This window comes from Cyanistes caeruleus, chromosome 2 (assembly GCF_971803275.1).
Source record: "Cyanistes caeruleus chromosome 2, bCyaCae1.hap1.1, whole genome shotgun sequence".
NCBI lineage: Eukaryota > Metazoa > Chordata > Aves > Passeriformes > Paridae > Cyanistes > Cyanistes caeruleus.
This window is the reverse complement of record NC_141702.1, coordinates 115,480,181-115,491,294: the sequence shown is the minus strand read 5'-3', so window position 1 is coordinate 115,491,294 and position 11,114 is coordinate 115,480,181. Positions and strand designations below refer to the sequence as shown.

The window sequence follows — 11,114 nt, the reverse complement described above, 5'->3', positions numbered from 1 at the left end:
GCACTGCACATCACACCTGCTGTGGCAGCTGATCCTGCCAGCCCTGCCTGCTGCAAAGGCCAAAACCCAACTTCCCCAGCTCTCTTCCCCTGGGGGACAAAGCCAGTGGCATTGCTGGCACGTCCTGTGCTGCACAGGAGCCGCCAGCCCCGCACAGACAGCATGCACTCACACACTGAGCCACAGGAATGTGCTTGGGAGGCAGAGCTCCTCACCAGCCTGACAGAGAATTGCCTCTGCAAAGGCAGGGGATTGTCCTGCTGAATTCAGGGGCAGAGCTCCTGCTGGCTTGGGCAATGCCAATATTTCACCCGGCTGATGGCCAGCCTCCGAGCCTGCCAGCCTGGGGCAGCTCATGGCTTGCCTGTTCCAGAGGACTGGGAAGATTTCAGGTTTTGAAAGGGTTTGTGGAAGTGCAATATCCACAGAGGCCAGCAGTCAGGTTTTGCCCTTTCCATGGTAATTACAGCAGCTCCTTATCTGGAAAAGCATTGCACAGGTTGGGGCTTTGCTGGAGAACACTTACTGATCTCCGCTTAGCCCAAAAGTATGAATTATGTTCAAATAGCACAAGAACAGCTTGTCCATAACTTCTGGTAATAACAGCCATGAATATTATCTCACCATTTCTACTTCCCTCCCTGCTTGTGTTCCCCAGTAGCTTGCAAAAGCTATCACCATAAAATTTAGGGTGGGATTTAACATGGGAATTTGGGCTCCTCATTGTGAAAGAAGGCTTTGAAAAAATTCAGTCTTAGCAAACAGCAGCTAATAATAATGATAATAATAATAGAGATAAGCCAATTCATATTTCCCCACCCAAAATATTTATATAATGAATTAGTTAATTGTATTTTATCTTCTGATGGGTGGGTTGGTAGCTTTTGCTTTGCAACAGACCCAGAGGAATTCTTGTGCAGCCTAATGCCAAGAATATGTGTTATTTCATATTCTGTTATTTGCTTTAGGTTTAAGGTGGTGAGAGGAAATTCCCCAGCAATCAGCCCTAAGTGGTTCTGCAGTGAGCAAGTCTTTCAGTGCTTGAACATCACTTAGTAGAGGTGGGGGGAAAGAAAAAAAATCCCTTTATCTGCTTTTTGTAATTCAGAAATTTGCCATATATCTAGAGAAAATCATTAAAAAAAAAAAAAAAAAAAAAAAAAGAAGCAAGCCCAAACATTTGAGTGTACCCAAATTAATTCTGGTGTCATTTCATCTGCCTAATTGGGCCTAAAAATAGCCTGTGGGAAGGAGGACCAGCAGCCTCGAATGTCTGAAGCAATTTGTATCAATTATTTCCCAATGTACCAGTTGTGAGTGAAAGCCCTTGCCTGAGTGCCTCCATTAGCCAGGTGTCAGAGCTCTGTGTTTTCATCCCAGGCTCTGGGAACGGGGTGTGTGCACCAAAAAAGCACCAAGGAGGAACTGGAGCCTTGGCAGGACCGGGAGGGTGCCCAGAGCAGCTCTGCAAGCAGAATGAGTGCCTTCACCCCTCTGTCATCACCAGCCCCTGAGAGCAATCACCACCCACCAACAGTTCCTGGAGATAAGGCCGAGCCAGCTGGGAGAAGAAAGCCTTTGATATTCCCTGCCTTGCTGAGTAAGTATGCCATAACAATAACACTTTGAACTTTTACAGCACCTTTTCATACCAGGGGCTGAGTGCTCCACAAACATTCATTCCCCAAGCCTCGTACCACCCATTTGAGGAAACCATTTTTTTTGTTCTTCATTGTACCACTTTCTCAGGCCAGGCCTTCCAAAGAGCTCAGCACCCATTTTGCCAGCACAGGAGAAATTATTTCCTTTGTTTTCCCAAGTTAGATACCTTTGGCCAATATCAGTAATGTTTACCCAGCCTCTGCCCCAAAATCCTTACAGATAGATTTCTTCAGGTCTGCAAAAAATTGGGCTGAAAAACTTGTGAACTGCTTTGTCTCCTGCTCCTAACCCTCAGAGCTCCCTGAAGAGAACTTTTTTGACAAAGCAAAATTCCATCAACCCTCCACCCAGTTTTAGTCAGACCCTTCTGTTGTCTGTAGCCAGATTTCTTTTTTTAGCTGATATAAAACCTTACAAGAAATGTAGATATATTTGTTTTATTCATCAGAAGTATTTTCTGTGATGCTCCTCTGCTTGGAAACAGAGCAAGAACATACTTGTCTCAGACACAGACATACAATAGATTAATAAAAAGAGAGATGCTACATCCCAGATAGGCATTGTATTGTGCTTTGCTACAGCAGGCAACAGGATTAAACTTTGATTTTCATCTCCTGTCTGCATTCTCAGTGAGAAAATACAGTCAATGCCAATTCTGTAGTCAATCTATCTCTATGGAAAGTTGATTTTAAAGTGGTGCCAAATGTGAGTGAAGAGTCACAGTGAAGGTTTTCATAGCAACAATAACAGAGTCTTGCAGGGAGGGTGAGCCAAGAGTGCACTCTGCAGCCCAGAGGAAAAGATAGGTGCCTTCCAGTCACTGGTCCCTCTGGGGAGTACACAGATTTTATTTTCTGAAAGGACACCACCTGTACAAGCACTCAGAGCATTCATCTCTACCCCTGCCCCTTGTCTGGCCAGAGCATCCAAAGGGTAAAGCCTTTCCATGGGATACAGCATTTGAGTTCTGCTCCAAAGTCAAACCTCTGATGCCTTCAACTCTCATTTCCCCTGATGTGACTGAAAATCAATAAATCCCCTTGGTCTGTTTAATTCTGGGGCAAGGTACTTATGTTAGCTGGAAGTACAGCTATCAGATTATTCCTCTTCCTAAAGTATGCCAAAGTCTTCAGTCATTCAAATCCCATGAATCTGAGGCAGATAATTCATACACTTGTTGAAGTGACCCTGATGGCTGAAAATTGAAATGTAAACTTCAAACATAGGGCTGCTTATCCAAGCCAAGCTTCTAATCTTTTGAGATTTGCCCATCACAAATCATAAGTGCAAAGTGGAAAAAAGGGGGAAATTCAGAGTGATAGAGCCTAGCTAAAAGCTATCAAATACATCATCTCTTCAAGTCAGGCTGGAACAACATGGAAATGGGATATAGCCTGATAATCGGTTGAACTTCCTTTAACATGTACCCCTGGGAAAAGAGAGAGACACTAAAGCCTAAATGTGGAAAAAAAAGAAGAGACAGAGACAGGCAGAAGAAGCAGAACTGTTTGAACAGTCTTTGAACTGCTGGAAAGATGTGCCCCCCACTTCACTTTCTTAACTTTCTCTGTAATTCAACAGCTGCGTTTCTCACAGCTCAGTCTGGAGTGGGCCAGGGGAGGTGGCTGGACACGAAAGAATAACACTGATGGGGGATGCAGGGAAGGTGTTAATCTTCTGCCATGTGTGTAGGTATGTACTCACTTAGCAGATAATCTCAGATCCTGTAAAGACAGACATTCACTTTAAAACATAGACCAAAGTCGCTGCTGCCGGGAAGCTCTGATCAGTTTATAATTTAGCTTTAGGTCTCAAAAAGCACTCATCATTAAGGTGAAAGATGCTGAATTTGTGTAAATCAGAATAGCCCCAACTTCCCTGCAACTTCCCAGAGCATCAGTGTCCTCTGGCTGAGCTCCTGTGTCACTGCCACCACAGGTGACTGTCCTCCCTCTGGACAGGCAGGGCATCAATGAGGCAGCGGAAGGTGAAATGATAGAAATCAATCTGCCTCTCATCAGTGGGATGAATAGAAGTGTTCCAGGGAGAGGGATCGATGAGGGCGTGAGGAGATGTGTTGAGAACTGGCTGAAAGAGGGACTGAAGAAGGATGTTAATACCTTTTTTTTTTCAGATAGTTTGGAGTAAGCTTTGGAGGACTTTTGGACAGTGGTGTCTCAAGTGAACAGTGTCACAAACACTCTGAGTATAAACACTACTGAATAAAACAAGCTCAGGGGAGATGTTTTGTGTGAGGCAGGTGCCTTTATGTTTTCAGAGATTTCAGAGAGTTTTAAAATAAGAACCACACATTTTTCCATAATGAGCACGGCTGTTTGGAGTTGCAGTGGAACTGAGCCACTGAACACACACAAATATTCTGTAGCCATAAGATATGTGTGTGTTTATGTTTGCCTGAGCTCAGGCACACACAGGCCTACACAAATAGCAGGAGAACCACTTATACATATTTATTTCCCCTTTTTCCTACTAAGGTAGCATATTCATTGCTGTATTTATAGCCAAAATTACTCAGAGGAAAAAGCGATTTGCCTGTAAGCAGAAATAGAGACGAGGAAATGTTTCACTCTGGATGCAGTGGGAAGTGTGGCATTGAAGCAGTTCTGCAACAGGCAGTGTGGACACAAGAAGAGGTTTTTTTTTTCCCAGGCCTGAGCACCTTGCATTTCTCACAACACAAATATGGCATTGCTGCTTCTGGGACCGGGGCCAGCTCATTGCAATGCAGCACTCCAGAGGGAGACAAGGCAATTTGCCACGACACCTTTTCCATCTTGCTGCCTCCCTCACTGCTGCAGTTACAGATGGCCAACATTTGTGTCTTAAACATTTATCCTGCAAAATAGAGACTTTTGTACAAAAAGTATTTGGTGCACCAAAATATTTCCCTTAAATTTAAATTTTTGTCTTGTTTCGATCTTCAGAAAACATTTTGAAATTTCAGATGTTGTTTTTTCTCCTTTTTGTCACCTTTCTACTGTCACACACTCTGTTTTCTGAACACAGTAGATATTTGCCAAAGTTGACGGATTTGGTGGGGGGGGGACATTTTATCCCTTTTTTTCCCACTTATTTTATTATTTTTCCAATTATTTAAGGCTTTACCTATATTGTTAATGTAGTGCATTAAAAATTTGGCTAGGACAGGATCTCAGCCTCCTATCACACCTCTCAATGAAATAAGCACAAGGTAAAAGGTTATATTAGAATCATCTTTTTTTCTCCTCTACCTGAAGTTTGTACCAAATAGATGTAAAAATAGATAAGCATTTCTTAATTTTTTGACATTGAGCTTTTTCATGCAGCCAGTGGCAGATGGAAACTATTAGTGGGAAAGAAACAGAAGTGAAAAATTTTATAAATGTTTTGGGTGAAGGAATAAAATTTGTCTCAATTTGAGCTCTGAAATATAAACAACTTCAAAATTAAATGAGTATTTCGAAAACTCCACTTTATTGTCTCTGTGCCTTGTACATACAAGTTGATGGAAGGGTCTAGATGGGCTTTGGCTGAAAAGCAGCACTTCAAGTTCACAAGACACCAAGAAACCTCCTCTCTCCACACTTGGGTTGCATCCCAAAATCAGACCAAAACCAGGAGCTTTCAAACTCCTGGTGAGCTGGAATTTCTGAGAATATTTTCTTATGAATAGAGCAGAACGTGTTGCTCCTAAAACAAATCCTGTCTGCTCAGAGCTCCACATTCCTAGGCCTGCAGCAGTCCTCAAGGAATCAAGATGTACATGTTTTGCTCCCGAGTGTGTTTGGGATGTCCCAGTTTATTTTTGACAGGACTTGTTTCCAGGCTCAGTTTCAGCATCTAGAAATTGGGATGAGATCCTTCAGCACAGTGAATCTGTATTTTACATCTTAACTTGGCTTTCCCAGAAAAAAACCCGGAATGGGTGGACTTTCTCTGCTTCAGGTAGCCAAGATTTTAATTAAAGATTTTATTAGAGGTTTTGTCTGAGGCTCACCCTGAATCCTACCTGTGTCTCATGCTTTTTGCTTGTGCGATCAGCATTTTGTAGTGACCCAAACTAGTTCAGGTCCTGCAGAGGTATTAGGTGAAAAGGGATGGGTTCTGCATGTCCTTCCAAGAGGTTTGTAATATTAAGGAAAAGCTTGTTACAAGAAAGAGAATATACAGGGATGATAAATAATTACTCTCCCAGAGTGTAAACGTGTTTATTCCCACGCAGGGAAGTGGATTAGATGTTTCACAGGGAAAGGTCAGGTTTTTATGTGCGTCTTCCTACGACACCCATGGGTGAAGCTCTTTGGGAGCAGTCCTAGAAGGCTGCTGTTGCATTTCTGAGCATCTGAATGATGGTTATAACAGCACAAGGTGGTTAGCGGCCACTCTTGCCAGCATTTTATCATTTGTGGCTGCTATCAGAAGTTGATGGTTTTTGGCCATCCATGTGGAGATGGAGATGGGAAATGGAGATGCCAGGGGTCTGTCTCTCCCCAGGGTTACACACAGCAGCAGGGCTGGGGTGAGGAGCACAGGGTGGTCACCCTGGTTATCCCAGCGGGAACGGCGGCAGCGGCTTCGCCGCAGAGCAAGGCGGGAGGAAACGCAGAACAATCGGCAGGGAAATCCAACCCAAAATAACGAGCTGGCCTTCACGAAAAGGAAAGGTCACTGCTTGAAAGCCACGATTTGAGAGCTGGGAGGGGTTAAAAAAGAGTGAGTGGAGGCGACTCAATGCCTCTGCGGTTCCAAAGAATTCCTTTTTTATAAGGAAAACAATGCAGGAGAACAATGTGGATACTTGCAGCGCTTTCGAGGCAGTAGATTTTTTTTTTTTCTCCTTATAGAAAATAAATTGGAACAGCTTCCATAAACAAGAGGCATTGGCTACAGAAGAAAGCAGGAGCTTTTGTGAAGATTTAAAAATAACCAAAAGTAAGGAGAGCACTGGCAAAGCGTTCTGTTTTCTCAGCACTGCACGGAAAACACGACGCAGCCTCAGCATTTGAGGAAGGGAAAGGCTACGAAAGCAGATTGGGAGACATAATGTGGTAAACTTCAGATCTGCCAGATTTTGTTTTGGAAGCCAGTGCTTGATGATAGGTTACCTCATGATGGGAATTGGATTGCAGACTTTGCCAGCTCTTTACCCAAATATTTAAAATCTTTCAAAACATTTTTTCTCCAGCAGACCAGTTTATTCCAACAAATTGTACTACCATGCACTGTGTCCCAACTCAGTCTGGTGCTTAGAGCTGCCCATAACTGAATATTCATGAATTCCAGGCAAACATCGTGGTTTGCTGTGCTCATGTACCTGACAAATAAATTTACCACACAAATAAAGAACACTCAACCCCCCCAATGCATTAACCTCAGCAGCTTTAACATTTTAAGGGCATTTACTTACCTTTTTCTTTTTTTTTTTTAGTTGATAAACATAAAGCAATTTTGGTGGTGTTACCTGATTCCTGACCTCTCTAATTACACTAGTGCCAGCATATCCTCTGATGCTGGAGAGGGTTTTTGCACTGGGAAAGCTTATTTTATTTTTCTGAATGTAAATAAGCTGCTAGTATGCCCAAGTACACAGCAATAAAACACTTCCATTGTTAAAGAGAATTTGGTACTTAAAAGTAGGGTTTTTTAAATTTTATTTTACTGTGGGTGTGTCTCCAATGAGTTAAAAGTCACAAAAATGTCAATATTACAGCCAAAAGATCTTTATCAGCTAGATGTTGAGGAAAAAATACACTTGTACTTCTGTACTGGCTATTTGTGTTGATAAGTGCAAGTTTAATTCCTCTCTCTTGGTTTCACTTGACCTAAGTGGCTGTATGTTTCTTTATTTCCTTCCCCCATAAGAAATATAAAATTACTGATAAAGGTTGAATATTTCAATATCAGTGAACTTTCTTGTAAGTTGTGCATCAACCTGCACATTTTAGTTTTTCTTTGACCTTTGTCATTGAACATCTCTGAAGTCCAGAGTGACCAGAAATTACTTCTGGGATGAAGGTTTTGTCATGTGAAGTTTTTCTGGCAAATTTCTAGCTTGCACCAGTGGAAAGCTTACAGTAACTGGCCATCTAAACCTTCTCCACCAAGCTTTAGGCAGAGGAGGGACAATTGCAACCTGGTTTCTTTAGGATAAACCTCATGGAACGAGGCAAGTCAAGGGATTCAAAGCCTCTGAGGGAGGGTTGTTTGACTGTACAATCAGCCTGAATCCTGGCCCTGGGTAAAACAGGCCTTAAATTCAAGATCAGATCCTTTAGTGCCCTCAAGTCAGCACAGAGGAATCCCCAGGGTCCCTCCCTCAGGGCTCAATGGGATGGACACACATCTGCAGCTGGGAAACCTCCTGTCAGCAGAGAACTTGGGAAGAACTGCTCTGGTAACATTTGGGATTCAAGTTCAGGCATCAGTGGTGATGTTAACACAGTCAGAATGGCTCACTCACTCTGGTGTGGCTTCAAAGGCTGCCCCTGCTGATGGCAGGGTGTGTGCAAGCCTCTGCTGAGCAGGCAGCAGGGTCAGAGCACCTTCTCACAGCAGGGACAGAGATGGGCCAGCCCCAGCACATGGAAATGGATCTCTCCAGCGGAACTGCCAGGTAAAGTGACCAGAGTGCTCAACAGAAACCAGGCGACCTTCACATCTCCAGGGCCAATGACTCTGGTACCTTCAGAGCTACACTATCACCCAGCTTTTTTTTTTTTTCCTTCTTCAGGCCTTTAGTCACCTCTCAGACAGACAAATGCTCCCCTTGGAGGCTGCCATGCCCTGTGCAGTGGGAAGCCTGGCAGGTGACCCAGTTGGTGGGAGGAGGGCAGCTGCAAGCAGGCAGCCACCAGGAAAACTTGGGAGTTCCAGTGGTTTCTGAGGCCTGAGGAATGGGAAGATGCCCTCGGCTAAGCAAGAGTTAAGCATAGCCATACAGAGGCCTGGCTGTTATGATTTAAGGTAGCTTCAGTGAATATCTGTAAAAGTAGGATATAGAGCATTGTGCAGGAGAAAGATAACTCTTTATGTAAGGCATGACCTGGGGCATCATGCCAGGCTATCATTTCCAGATTTGGAAGGATTCGGTGTTTTGTATGGCATGATGGAAAGTTTTGAAAAATAAGATTTCCTCTTCAGTGCAGGTCAGATGGGTGGCACCTGGCAGCTTGTGCACTGCCATTGTGTTGGCCTGCGTGCCTCTCCTTCCCTCCCTGCTCCACAGGCACAACACAGCAGCAGCAGGGAGAGGTGGGTTTGTCCTAGGGGTTACAGGAGCTGTGCGTGGGTATCTGAGCCAATGTGGACTGTCGTGACTGAGACCTCAGGACCTGGCAGTGTCAGCTTGGAGAACAACAGTGATTTCCAGCTTTCTCTTTTGTCTGCATTTCCAGTGTTCAATCAGTCTAAGTACTGCTGGGCCTTTGCCCATCTTCTTGTGAAATGCTTCAGGAGCCAAAGGGGAAAAAGAGGGGGAAAAAAAAGATCAAACTGTGGTCTAAACCTCAGGAGGAAGAAGACGTCTGTCAGGACAAGCTCTTAGCAGAAATGGGATAAAGAATACTTGTTTACTAAATCTTTCATGTCTGTAGCTAGTTCAAAGACATCTCACAGTCCTCCTCATTAGAAGAGCAAAAGAAAAACAGAAAAACCCTCAGCCTAACCCATTAAAAGCAGCATCTTTGTGTGCTGTGGTGTGGCAGGCATTCATAGGTTGGATTTTTTATTTTTTTGCATCTACCACTGGTAGAGGAAAATTCTTTCCAAGGTGATAGTTCCACCCCTGTATTGAAATGTGAGCAAAGAGGAACTTTCCCAGTTGGATTTGGGTTTATTCACAGCGCTTGCAAACAGCGTTAACATAAAGATAACACATGCAGGGAGTGTGCTGTGAGTTATCACAAGTGATAAAGGATTCTAGGACAGTGAGAAGGCAGTTTCCCCTTCAAAATACTGTTTTTTCTGGAAAAGTTATGTGTGAGAAGAAAAGTTAGAGTAGCATTTCAGTTCCCTGCACAGAAAATATCCAGGGAGGTGAAAGACAGCAAAGTGGTGCTGCTCACCGGGCCACAACTGAGAACATCAGTCAAGTGAGGAGGCTGAGCAGCTCCTCCATTTACAAACACAGCAGCAATGTTAATATCACAATATCACCCTTTTCCAGGCCACTGGCATGTGCCTGGGGACAATAACCTGGGGTTTTTTTTTACAGCCAGGTCTTCTGAGCCACAGCTGGTGGGACACCTCCTGCTCTGGGGTGGCCACTGCTCACTGATCCCAGTGAAAACAAAATTGTGTACAGGCACTCTGCAAAATTCCCACCTTAGATCCCACTGAAGCACAGCTTTGGCTTTCAGGCATCTCCCCTGCAACCTGTTCCTTGTGCCATTTTTGCAGGGAATTCATTATTAATTACTTTTTTCCATTTTTTAAAAATTTCCAAAGACTATCAGTTGACTTTACAGCCTCTTCACTGATCCCCAAGCTTCATATCACATCTAAATGTTCATTTTCACTGCCTGAAAGTCTTTTCTGACCTGAATGACCCTATGAATCTGGTCTGTACTTCAGCTTAAGAGAAAAGCTACACATTGATTGAATTTTGAAAAAAAAAAAGATTTGAACATTCAGCTGTAAATTTATCTTGTGTTATGTTTTCCAGGTTTATTCATATTGCAATTTGAAAAAGGCAAAATAATGTTGCTTTTTATTAAAAATAAATACTGCTCTCAAAATTTTGTTGGAAGAACGATGTCGCAGGGGTGATGCTTATGAAAAATAACTTCCACATCTTCCCCAGGGCCTGGGCAGAGGAGGTGGAACTCAGCTGTGGAGTCCCCCTGATCCTTCCACAGGTATCAGCACAGGACAATCACATTTCCAAGGCAATACCAAGCACTTCCCAAGAGCATCTGGCTAAGAAGGCTCAGAAGCAATAGCAAGACTGTGGTGAAAAGTTTGGTCCACCAATCCAACTTTTGGACATGGCAGGGAAGAGACACTTTTTGATAAAACATCAAGCACTGTATATTTTATTCTTTGTGTTTGTCTGTGCTCCCATTCTGATCACCCCTTGAATTATTATTTTTCAAAAAGATATGTAGGAGAGAAATCATGTTTATTCAGGGAGAGCCATAATTTTCATCTGTTTAAAAGGCACCAGGTTTGTTTTAAGCCCCGCAAACACACGGAGAGCTCCAGAGTTTGTAGTGCAGTTTTCTGCAGCACTGATTTATTCCATTTTACAGTACCCATGCTCTGGGGTAACAGGTAGGCCCAATACCAGCAGTGGGAGAGGCAGACCTGGAAGATGCTTTGGGTACAGCCCAGCCAGGTTTTATGCAGCCTGCAAAGTCTGGCCTCGCTCTACAAACCGGTCTGCTGTTGCCATCTGCTGGAAAAATCCCTAATGGATATTTCCAAACATGGGGAGGAGTATCTGCTCCTGTTAC

At 43.5% G+C, this 11,114-nt stretch overlaps 1 protein-coding gene across 1 annotated transcript in view; it reads left to right on the top strand.

Moving 5' to 3' along the window:
• LOC111926676 (uncharacterized) overlaps positions 1-10,690 on the top strand; it is a 253,168-nt gene extending 242,478 nt beyond the window's left edge. The window contains exons 16-17 of the mRNA XM_086873383.1: positions 1,381-1,600; positions 10,463-10,690. The gene's annotated coding sequence lies outside the window, so the exon portion shown is untranslated. The remainder of the gene's footprint in view (positions 1-1,380; positions 1,601-10,462) is intronic.
• The last annotated feature ends 424 nt before the right edge of the window (positions 10,691-11,114 follow it).